Source organism: Physeter macrocephalus, chromosome 9 (genome assembly GCF_002837175.3).
Source record: "Physeter macrocephalus isolate SW-GA chromosome 9, ASM283717v5, whole genome shotgun sequence".
Lineage (NCBI taxonomy): Eukaryota > Metazoa > Chordata > Mammalia > Artiodactyla > Physeteridae > Physeter > Physeter macrocephalus.
Window position 1 is genome coordinate 92,246,088 of NC_041222.1, and position 11,592 is coordinate 92,257,679.

Sequence of the window (11,592 nt, forward strand, 5' to 3'; positions counted from 1 at the left end):
CAAGGAAAGAGAGGTAGGAAGGGGAGAGAAGGAAAACTCACTTCCTCATTTAATGAAATCGAAACACGGATTATATGAGGTTGAAAAACAGTCACCTTGTTCTCGCCCCAGTCTCTTGCTCTGTCTGGAGCTATAAAACCCTTTGCGATTTTATCTTTTCATAAACTTTTATTGAATCTGATGTTCAAGGGGCCATGGAGGATTATCCAATTAAACTCCCCCCCACTAATCCCACTCTTAAACCCCAGCACTAAACTGATGGGAGATTAAAAGCTAATAAAGATGACAAATGAGGGGTGATCTGCAGGTTGATAAGGGAAATGGAGTAGGGTGGGGATTTGCCAGAAAGGAGCCAGGCTCGATTCTGAAAAACACAGGGGTGGAGGGGGCTTTCATGGTGGCAAATTTAAAGAGTTCTGAAAAAGTGCAACATGGATGCCCATGGCAAAGCACTGCTCAGCGATGCTGTGATCTGGCGTTAAGACAGGCTGCCCAGGGCCAGGTGATACAGCAGGAAATGGGTTGGACTTGGTACAGACACCCTGGGCTGAAATACCAACTCTGCTATCACTATGGAATACCATGGAACCAGGGTCTTGTTAACTTGCTGTGCCTAATACAAATACCATCATAACAACACCTAGAGCAGCCCTTTGCAGCGTGCCGACCACACACCAGACACCATCATATGGATATAAGTCACGTGTGAGAGGAGTGCTACCCCATTTTACACATTGGAAGACTAAGGTTCAGAGCAGGCAAACAATTTCCCAGGGTCCCATGATAAATGGAAGAGCCAATATTACAACCCTGACCTTCTGAGAAAATTATTGCCACCTCATGAGGTTATACTGATGATTTAATGATGATTCTGGGTTCATCATAGCCGCCCCCAAATTAACTTCTGTCCATGGGCCTTAAGACCCATGCCTTGTGATGTGAACATCTCAAAAGAATCTGTATATTCCTCACCACCACCTCTCCAAAATGCAATTTTTAACTACAGGGTAAGTAAAAGACAGTTAACATCCATGCCAGATAGTTTATATCAATTTATTTAATCATTCCACAGGCAACTATGAAAACCTTTCTTTGCCAGACTCTTTCATAAATATGTATCAAACTAATCTTCACTTCAGCCCTGAGAAGTAGGAATTATTTTCTCATTTTAATTAATGAGTACACAGAGGCTTAGCGAATCTAAATGATTCTCCTGGGATCACAAAGCTAATAGTGACAGGGATGAAATTCAGACCCACATGGACCTGATGCTTGAGTCCGACTCCTCCCACTGCTCCATCCGGCCCTCATTGGCATCCTGTCTAGTGAAGGGAATGAGATCCGTGACTATACGAGATAGACACACTGTCAGCATAGTTTCTCCAAAGGAGGGCATTTCAAGAATGGATTCATGAAAGGAGCAACAATTTTTTCTGGGCTTTTAGAAGTGTTGAGTTGCAGATGTTGCAGAGAGGTACATTCTGGGTGAAAGAAAGTGTGAGCAAATGTACAGAGAGGAAAGAATGGAGCCTGTTGGGGGGTTTGGAGGACTCCAGTTTGGCTGCACTGTGTGGGTTTCAAGAAGAGAAGATATGACATATAAAGAAGGTTGGCTGAAGTCGGGAGCAATTTGATTGCCGGGGGAAGGAATGAGAAAGCCAGTTAAAAGCTGCCTATCACACCATCTTTCCCTGCTTCTCAAGGGACCACATCATAGGCCACCTAAAAAGCAAACAAACATGACAACTCTTCTCACAGTTGACAGAAAAGGCAAGTTTCCAGAGTGGAGTGGGAGGAGCCGGAAGCTAGAAGACAGCAGACAGGGCTTCTGAGCCTGGTTCAGCCACCCCAAGCCCCACTCCCTTGGACATGTCCCTTTGTTCCTAAGGAGAATGAAGAAGTTGAAGGGATGAGTTCTTCTCATGGGCAACTCCATCAGTACTTAGTGAACAATTCCCGTTGGCTTAAACCGCCAGCCCCCCTGAAGTCTTCTGAATTCATCCTGGCCCACGTACACTTGAATCGTAGGGAGGAATGGTGTGATAGTTAATTTCATTTGTCAACTTGACTGGATCAGGGGATACCCAGATCTCTGCTTAGACATCATTTCTGAGTGTGTCTGTGAGGTTGCTAATCCAGAAGAGATTAGCATTTGAATCTGTAGACTGAATCAAACAAAAAGGTGGGGGAAGGATGGATTCTCTCTCTCTCTCCACCCCCCCTTCCCCCCACCTCTGGCCTGACTGCATGAGCTAGAACATTGATCTCCACTTGCCTTCAGTGCTCAGGCCTTTGAACTAACCCACCGGGCTTCCTGGGTCTCTAGTCTGTACACAGTAGATTGTGGAAGTTCTCAGCCTCCATAATCACATGAGCCAGTTCCTTATAATAAACCTCTCTCTAGATATATATGTGTGTGTGTGTGTGTGTGTGTGTGTGTGTGTATGCACATACACACACAGATAGATAGAGATGGAGATGAAGATGGAGATGTGGTTGTGGATGTGGAGATGGAGGTGGAAATTGTGATGGAGATGGAGACAGAGGTATCCTACCAGTTCTGTTTCTTGGAGAATCCTAATGCAGATTTTAGTATCAGGATTGGTTCCAGACAGACAGAATTTGAAGGATGAGTTTTCTGAATTGGTTCCGGGGTTTCTAGAATCGGCCCTCTTATCTCATTAAAGACACTAATGACTCTATTTCCAGTAGTAAAGAGAGCACTGAAAGTCCATAACAAACTAACTTTTCCTGAGGCCCCACTAGGTACCAAGTCCTTTCACTCCTTTAATCTCATTTTATCATTGCAGATGTACAGTGTAGCTTTGATTAATTCCATTTTTACAGACAACAAAAGAAAACAAAAGTGAGGCTCAGAGAGCAAGAGACTCAAAGACACACAGCTGGTTCAAAGTCCCATTTGTCAGCATGAACTTTTTTCACTGCATCAGTGGTTTTCAGTCCTGGCTGGTCATTAGAAGAACCCAGAGACCCCACCCCAGACAATCTCTGGCAGTGCAGTCCAGGCCTTGGCAGATTTTAGAAGCCCCTCAGGCAATTTGATTTGCAGCCAGGGTTGACAACCACTGAGCAAAAGTTACTTCTCTCAAAGACGATATAGCCCTTGAGTCCATCCACCACAACCACATCCCCAGCCTCAGCCCCACTTACCAAGCAAACCCAGCCCATGTCTCTGACTCTTCTTACAAGTTAATATTCATTTCATCACATTTAATTAACACAGGGAGACTGGAGCTGTCTCAGCATCACACCCAGCTAGCAGGAGCCCATGCCTCCCTCGGAGTTCAATCACGGCACTGTCTTACAAAATTAGCTTCCTTGCCCCTGATCTGAAGAGTCTGCGCCCATAAATATCAATCAACTTTATTGATATTTGTAATTAAAGCCACCAAACGGGTCACACTTGGTTGAGCAAGTTTGCAACACACACATCCATAATGGGAACTTGAGCATATTTGTATGTGACATTCAATAGATAATAATCCCAGGCATTTCTCATTTTCAGAACATCCTGTGGGTACCAGCTAATTAAGGCTAGTATGTCTCCTGGGACAAGGGCCTTCTTTAGACATATCTCTTTGATTGTCTTTGTTCCTGAAGTTTCAGGGCATCCAAGGGCCCGGAAAGCTGGGAGCAGGCTAAAAGCCATAGGGAGTAAACAACAGGGGTTCTCTATCTGACCTTGCCCATCTTTCAAGTTCCATCTTATCACAGCTTCTCTTTTGAAGCCTCCTAAGGAAAAAAACAATTTTTAACCATTGGCAATAAGAAGGAGCTCCAAGCTTCCCCAGAGGCTCTAAGGCTATTTCTCTAGGTTTTCCTCTCTTGACTCAATTGGTCCCTTCCATCCAAAAAATTAGGGGGACAAAGTCTGATTCCTCCCTTGGTTCAAAACTTAAGGAGCTAGAATGATGGCTGCCACCACCCAGTAGCACCATGTTCCTATCTCTATGCTGGTCCAGCTGTAGCTACACCCACAGGTTGTTTGGGATCCTGACTGGGTGGCTTTTACCAGGAAATTAGCAAAAGGGTGATCTGTGAGCTGGCTGGAGATCCAGAGCAGAACATCGCTCTCAGCTAATTAGTGGAGCAGAAGTGGTTGCCACTCACAGGCCCAGCAGAGGCCCAGGTTATCAGATCTGCTCACTCCTCATTTTCCCTTTGAAACCTCACCACTCACATATACCCAGGGAGATTTAAAACCTTTTTCCCAAATCCCCTAACAGCACTCTTACAAGAAACAATCAGTCTTCAAGAGAGTTACTAGGAAGTCATTCTATCACAAAGGGCAGACTCTTGAGTGCCAGGGCAGGAGGATTATCCTCTCATGACCTAGAATAAATCCCTTCATTTCCAAACCCCTCAAGGATATAAGGGAATTCTAGGGGGAGCAGGAAGAAGAGGTGGAGAGAGATAGCATTAAGACGGATGAAAGCAGACTACTAGGCAGTGTTAGAGTGAGGGCATTTTTACTGGGTTATAACTTATGACACACCTGCTTCCCAAAATGATTTGAGACAGTTACCATAATAGGCACATAGCCAATAAAGCCATTAAAGTAGAAATAAGGAGGACATATAAATGTCTGCAGAGGGTGACACTGAGTAGCCATCATTCCCATTATCCCAAGAGCTGAGGTAGGAACAGTGGGTTTAAGTGAGCACGAGGTGTTTCATTGATCATCAACACAACTAACTCAATTACTCAGGGGCTAACGATCCAATTTTGTGTTTGATCTGAGCCTCTGGCACCAGCACTTTCTCTCTCCTTCTGCCTTACTATGAAGAATTTAACTGTCCAGCATGTATCTGACCAAACATGGCTATGAAAAAGCATGAAATCAGAGACTCTTACAGTTGGAAAGGACCTTCGACATCACTTAGGGAGGCTTCCTACTAAGTCCAGGAGTTCTTTTCAGAGCTGCTAAATCAAAGAGCTGTTCAGCATCAACCTGAATACCTCTAAAGACAGGGCACTCTCTACCTGATGACGTATTTCTCCTGAGAGTCCATTCTCCTGCTACACAATTGAGCCATTAGATTCAAAGCGATTCTGGTAGGAGTATCAATTTTAAGAAATCATAAATATTATAAATATTGATATTAAGAAAACAGTGTGATATTATCTACTAAAGCTGAACATATGCACACCTATGGCCTTACAATTCTACTCTTGGGCATACACCCAACATAAATATTTGCACATGTGCGCCAGAGACCAAAATATTCTCAGCATTATTCAATAGCCAAAAACTGCAAACAACTTTAAAAAGTCCATCAACAGTAGAATGGGAAAATTTGGATGCATTCAGAAAATTGAATATTCTAGAGCACAGCTTTCCAAAAGCATTTTCTGTGATGATGAAAATGTTCTGTTCTGCTGTGTCCAATATGGTAGTCACTTATCACATGTGACTATGGAAATGTGGCTAGTGCCAAAGAGGAACTAAATTTTTAATTTCATTTAATTTTGAAATAGCCACATGTTCCTAATGACTACAGAATTGGATAGCAAGGTGTAGTGAATAGAACAGGGAAAAAGGGCAAATTCTAGCTATATACAATAACATGAATGAATTTCATCCAGTAAAAGAATCGGAAGAGGAATCAGAAGAGCATTTTATGTTTTAAGAACAGTCTTGGGCTTCCCTGGTGGCGCAGTGGTTGAGAGTCTGCCTGCCCATGCAGGGGACACGGGTTCGTGCCCCGGTCCGGGAAGATCCCACATGCCGCGGAGCGGCTGGGCCCGTGAGCCATGGCCACTCCCACATGCTGCGGAGCAGCTAAGCCCGTGCTCCACAACTACTGAGCCTGTGCTCTAGAACCTGCGAGCCACAACTACTGAGCTTGCGTGCCACAACTACTGAAGCCGGCGCACCTAGAGCCCGTGCTCTACAACAAGAGAAGCCACCGCAATGAGAAGCCTGTGCACCTCATGGAAGGGTAGCCCCCACTCGCCGCAACTAGAGAAAGCCCACGCACAGCAATGAAGACCCAACGCAGCCAAAAAAGAAAAAAAAAAAGTATAATCTTCCACTTCCTCTTGAAGTTTGCTTCTTTCACGTTTCTGTGAGTGTCAGTAAAAAAGTTCTTCAAAATATCACCATGTTGCTTCTGGTTAGAGGAGGTATAACTTACATCTTCCTCTGCAATCATAGCCCAAGTTGTAGCTAAAAAGACACTTCTGCAATGTGGGGCTGAAAGGAGATTTCTAGGATTGTACAAATGTTAAGATGCTTCTTAAATCTATTTAAAAAGAAATGTACACCACTTTGCAGACTTTTTGAACCTAATATAGATAACGATAATACATTAGAATTTTTAGGAATGTTTATAGCCTTAACTTGTGTTTTCCATACAGGAACTCACAAGATAAAGAGGACAGATGTTATTAACTTACACTTAAGGAGAGGAAACAGAGATACAAAACGGTAACTTCAACAAGGTTTGAATGAATTGTTGGTAGGGCCAGGACCTCAGCCTCCTGGCCTGGTACTCTTCGTCTTCCACAACTGAGGTTGGGTTATCTGTAATCTATTTTATAATTGTCAGTCCCTTTAGGGCAGGTGTCACATCTTCCAATTTAGTGGCTAAAAACAATGTGATACACATGCAATGCCACAAATAGACATTCATTTTTGATCATTTAAAATATTTCTCATAGGCCCAAAATATGTTAAATGTCTGAACAAGAAGTGATCCTTGAATCTCACATCAATTTTGATAGAGAGTGAATTTTGATTTTCTAAAGTTAGAAGTATTCCCAAGATGAGTCTCTATTCATATGTTCAACCTATTACTTTCTTTCAAAAACTAGGAAAGCAATCTTTCATTTTGAAAATGAAACAAGCCTTTAAAAATATCTAATTCCAGCAGCATTGTGTCCCATTTTGTCCCATAATTCTGTTAGGTTAATGAAGATAATAGTATTTTTAAAGTTATATTAAAGAAATGTGCAGGGGCTTCCCTGGTGGCGCAGTGGTTGAGAGTCTGCCTGCCCATGCAGGGGACACGGGTTCGTGCCCCGGTCCGGGAAGATCCCACATGCCGCGGAGCGGCTGGGCCCGTGAGCCATGGCCGCTGAGCCTGCGCGTCCGGAGCCTGTGCTCCGCAACGGGAGAGGCCACAACAGTGAGAGGCCCGCGTACCGACAAAAAAGAACAAAAAACAAACAAAAAAAACCCCCACCATAACAAGAATTGTGCTTTTCACTTCAAGCACCTTACTGCTTGCGTTTTCATTAATGTCAAGGATATACATTTTGATCTTTCTGTAAAACCAAGGCAGGAATTAATAGACACAACCCAGATGATCGTTGTACATAATATAAAATAACCTATCACAAGAAAATAGTTAAAATGCAGACTATAAAGCCTTTATCCCTTTTTCTTTACCCCTTCTTGAGTCTTTGAGCAAATTTCTTATTCCCGCTGGTCCGCAGTATTCTCACTTGTAAAATCATGTTAACAATAGTATTTGCCTTATATGAAAGACTAATAGCTGGCACAGAACAGCAATTTAATCCTTCCTTCTTTCCCTCCTTCCTTCCTTCCCTCCCTCTCTTCCTCCTTTGTAAAATAGGGTTTTGGGTGCCTGCACACAAAATTATTGTTCAAGATAAAACTATATAATATATGTTATAGCATTTGTGAAGTAAAATCAGTACATATGTTTTAGGAATTTTTTTTAAATTTTATTGAAGTATAGTTGATTTACAATATTGTGTGAATTTCTAATGTACAGCAAAGTGATTCAGTTATATATATATTTTTTCATATTCTTTTCCATTATGGTTTATCACAAGGTATTCAACAGAGTTTCCTGTGCTATACAGTAGGACCTTGTTGTGTACCCATCCTATATATAATAGTTTGCATCTTCTAATCCCAAACTCCCAATCCTTCACTCTCCCACTCCCCCTTCCCCCTTGGTAATCACAAGTCTGTTCTCTATGTCCATGAGTCTGTTTCTGTTTTGTAGATATGTTCATAGTGTCATGTTTTAGATTCCACATATAAGTGATATCACATGGTATTTGTCTTTCTCTTTCTGACTTACTTCACTTAGTATGATCATCTCTAGGTCCATCCATGTTGCTGCAAATGGCATTATTTCATTCTTTTTTTATGAGTAATATTCCATTGTATATATGTGTACCAAATCTTTTTTATCCGTTCATCTGTCAATGGACATTTACAATAGCCATGTCTTGGCTATTGTAAATAGTGCCGCTATGAACATAGTGGTGCATGTCTCTTTTCAAATTATAGTTTTCTCTGGATATATGCCCAGAACTGGCTGCTGGATCATATCGCAACTCTATTTTTAGTTTTTTGAGGAACCTCCATACTGTTTTCCATAGTGGCTGCACCAATTTACTTTCCCACCAACAGTGTAGGAGGGTTCCCTTTTCTCCATACCCCTCCATCAATTGTTATTTGTAGACTTTTTGATGATGGCCATTCTGACCGGTGTGAGTTGATATGTCATTGTAGTTTTGATTTACATTCCTCTAATAATTAGCGATGTTGAACATCTTTTCATGTGCCTACTGGCCATCTGTGTGTCTTCTTTAGACAAATGTCTATTTAGGTTTTCTGACCATTTTTTGATTGGGTGTTTTGTTTTTTGTTATTGAGTTGTATAAGCTGTTTGTATATTTTGGAAATTAAACCCTTGTACGTCGCATCATTTGCAAATATTTTCTCCGGGTCCATAGGTTGTCTTTTCGTTTTGTTTATGGTTTCACTTGCTGTGTAAAAGCTTATAAATTTGATTAGGTCCCATTTGTTTATTTTTGCTTTTATTTCTTTTTCTAAATTAATTTTTATTGCAGTATAGTTGCTTTACAATATTGTGTTAGTTTCTACTGTACAGCAAAATGAATCAGCTATACACATACATATATCCCCTCTTTTTTGGATTTCCTTCTCATTTAGGTCACCACAGAGCACTGAGTAGAGTTCCCTGTGCTATGCATTATGTTCTCATTAGTGATCTATTTTATACATAGTATCAATAATGTATATGCCTCAATCCCAATCTCCCAATTCCTGCCACCCCTCCTTCCACCTTGGTATCCACACATTTGTTCTCTACATCTGATCTCTATTTCTGCTTTGCAAATAATAAAATCTTTACCATTTTTTCTAGATATCACATATTTGAGTTAATATACACTACTTGTTTTTCTCTTTCTGACTTACTTCACTCTATGACAGACTCTAGGTCCAACCACATCTCTACAAATGACCCAATTTCATTCCTTTTTATGGCTGAGTAACAGTCCATTGTATATATGTACCATATCTTCTTTATCCATTCCTCTGTTGATGGACAATTAGGTTGCTTCCATGTCCTGGCTATTGTAAATAGTGCTCTAATGAACACTGGTGAGCATGTGTCTGTTGTTGGGTTTTTTTTGCAGCTTGCATCTGGGTGTTTTATTTTTGTTTTTAACATCTTTATTGGAGTATAATCGCTTTACAATGGTGTGTTAGTTTCTGCAGTATAACAAAGTGAGTCAGCTATACGTACATATCCCCTCCACCTTGCATCTCCCTCCCACCCTCCCTATCCCACCCCTCTAGGTGGTAACAAAGCACCGAGCTGATCTACCTGTGCTATAAGACTGCTTCCCACTAGCTATCTATTTTGCATTTGGTAGTGTATATATGTCCATGCCACTCTCTCACTTCGTCCCAGCTTACCCTTCCCCCTCCCCATGTCCTCAAGTCCATTCATAATGTCTGTCTCTTTATTCCTGTCCTGCCCCTAGGTTCTTCAGAACCCTTTTTTTTTTAGATTCCATGTATATGTGTTAGCATACAGTATATGTTTTTCTCTTCCTGACATACTTCACTCTGTATGACGAACTCTACGTCCATCCACCTCACTACAAATAACCCAATTTCATTTCTTTTTATGGCTGAGTAATATTCCATTGTATATATGTGCCACACCTTCTTTATGCATTCATCTGTTGATGGACAATTAGGTTGCTTCCATGTCCTGGCTATTGTAAACTGCGCTACAATGAACATTAGGGTACATGACTCTTTTTGAATTATGGTTTTCTCAGGGTATATGCCTAGCAGTGGGATTGCTGGCTTGTATGGTAGTTCTATTTTTAGTTTTTTAAGGAGCCTCCATTCTATTCTCCATAGTGGCTGTATCAATTTACATTCCCACCAACAGTGCAAGAGGGTTCCCTTTTCTCCACACACTCTCCAGCATTTATTGTTTGTAGATTTTTTGATGATGGCCATTCTGACTGGTGTGAGGAGATACCTCACTGTCGTTTTGATTTGCATTTCTCTAATGATCAGTGATGTTGAGCATCCTTTCATGTGTTTGTTGGCAATCTGTATATGTTCTTTGGAGAAATGACTATTTAGGTCTTCTGCCCATTTTTGGATTGGATTGTTTGTTTTTTGATATTGAGCTGCCTGAGCTGCTTGTAAATTTTGGAGATTAATACTTTGTAAGTTGCTTCGTTTGCAAATATTTTCTCCCATTCTGAGGGCTGTCTTTTCAACTTGTTTATGGGTTCCTTTGCGTCCATTTTTTTGGCATATAGCTGCTTGTAGTAATCTCTCATGATCCTTTGTAGTTCTGCAATGTCAGTTGTTACTTCTCCTTTTTCATTTCTAATTCTATTGATTTGAGTCTTTTCCCTTTTCTCTTGATGAATCCGGCTAATGGTTTATCAATTTTGGTTGTCTTCTCAAAGAAGCAGCTTTTAGTTTTGTTGATCTTTGCTATTGTTTCCTTCACTTCATTTTCACTTAATTCTGGTCTGATCTTTATGATTTCTTCCCTTCTTCTAACTTTGGGGGTTTTTTTGTTCTTCTTTCTCTAATTGCTTTAAGTGTAAGGTTGGGTTTATTTGAGGTTTTTCTTTTTTCTTGAGGTAGGATTGTATTCCTATAAACTTCCCTCTTAGAACTGCTTTTGCTGCATTCCATAGGTTTTAGGTCGTCGTGTTTTCATTGTCATTTGTTTCTAAGTATTTTTTTATTTCCTCCTTGGTTTCTTCAGGGATCTCTTTGTTATTTAGTAGTATATTGTTTAGCCTCCAGGTTTTTGTAATTTTTACTGATTTTTCCTGTAATTGGTATCTAGTCTTATAGCGTTGTGGTTGGAAAAGATACTTGATATGATTTCAATTTTCTTAAATTTACCAAGGCTTGATTTGTGACCCAAGATATGCTCTATCCTGGAGAATGTTCCATGAGCACTTGAGAAGAAAGTGTATTCTGTTGTTTTTGCATGGAATGTCCTATAAATATCAATTAAGTCCATTGTGTTTAATGTATCATTTAAAGCTCATGTTTCCTTATGTATTTTCATGTTGGATGATGTGTCCATTGGTGAAAGTGGGGTGTTAAAAGTCCCCTAGTATGATTGTGTTACTGTCGATTTCCCCTTTTATGGCTGTTAGTATTTGCCTTATGTATTGAGGTGCTACTATGTTGGGTACATAAATATTTACAATTGTTATATCTTCTTGGATTGATCCCTTGATCATTATGTAGTGTCCTTCTTTGCCTCTTGTAATAGTCTTTATTTT